The sequence below is a fragment of the Olea europaea genome, unplaced genomic scaffold (assembly GCF_002742605.1).
Source record: "Olea europaea var. sylvestris unplaced genomic scaffold, O_europaea_v1 scaffold2865, whole genome shotgun sequence".
Lineage (NCBI taxonomy): Eukaryota > Viridiplantae > Streptophyta > Magnoliopsida > Lamiales > Oleaceae > Olea > Olea europaea.
Window position 1 is genome coordinate 102,019 of NW_019247179.1, and position 1,211 is coordinate 103,229.

The window sequence follows — 1,211 nt, forward strand, 5'->3', positions numbered from 1 at the left end:
AAATTCAATCATGTTCATGGAACTGACTTACACGTTCTTACTGGTAAATTTTTCTTCATAGTCATAGCTCACCTATATATTTTCTTTACATAGTTTATACATGGTGAGTGATGCAATTCTATGCTGAGAAACATTTGATTCTTTAACACCAACAAAATTGTACTTTATCTTGGTTTCTTTAGACTTATTTCTCTTGTTAGGGAATTGAGGCATCAAGATTACTATAGTTTGAGAGCATTCAAACATATATGAGTTTCTCTATAGGTATATAAGTCGTATTGTACTTACAATTTCTAAAGCCTGGTGATTCAATTGTTTATACTTCCTTTTAGTTGAAAAACAGCAAATATTCATATATCATGTTAATTATTCATGAAATGCATTTAGACCATACTTAATCATTGTTGCTCCAACAATGACTTCTCATTTAGACTTTGATTAATCAAAAATGGTGTTTTGTTAGTTTTATTGGGATAGGAATTCCTTATGCTTGTTCAAAATATGTATTCCATACATAACTAGTTCCCTAGAAATGATGTTAATTTTTAGATTAAGGTCACAGAGAGTATATATTTGCACTCATGTTCCTAATCTTCTAAATTGATTTTTTTAGGCTTTTGAATGTTCCAATCGGCCATAAAACATAAAAAATTTATATTCTTATTCATTAGTTAAGGATCTAGAAAATAAATAGTAAATTGAAGGGCTTGAGAAAGTGCAAGATGTGTGATATTTTTTTTTTTTATAAAGAATCTAAAGAATGTGAGGCTACATAATTAGCAGATATGGCCTCTTTAGACAAAATATACCTATCATTTTCGATACTTTGTCCCCCCCCCCCAAAAAAAAAAAAGACCCAAACACCTTGTAGTGTTTTTATATTAATATATACTCTCTACATGTGGATAAGTCTTATTTAGGCAAGATTGTGGTAGTTTCAACCTTCTATCTCATAATATAGAACCTTATTGATTGGTAGTGTAAGTATTATGCCCTAGGTCCAATCAACTTTGGACATAAATACTTTTATATATAATTAATGCAATTAAATGGTAGATCTATTATTTAATTAATAGACAATTAAATAAATAATAGAGTTCGTAGATTCAAATATTTGTAATTTGTTAATCACAAAGAGTTGTGATTGTGAGATACAAATTACATCTGATTGAATCTTAAATCATCCGTGGTCGTAAGTAATAACGAGATAT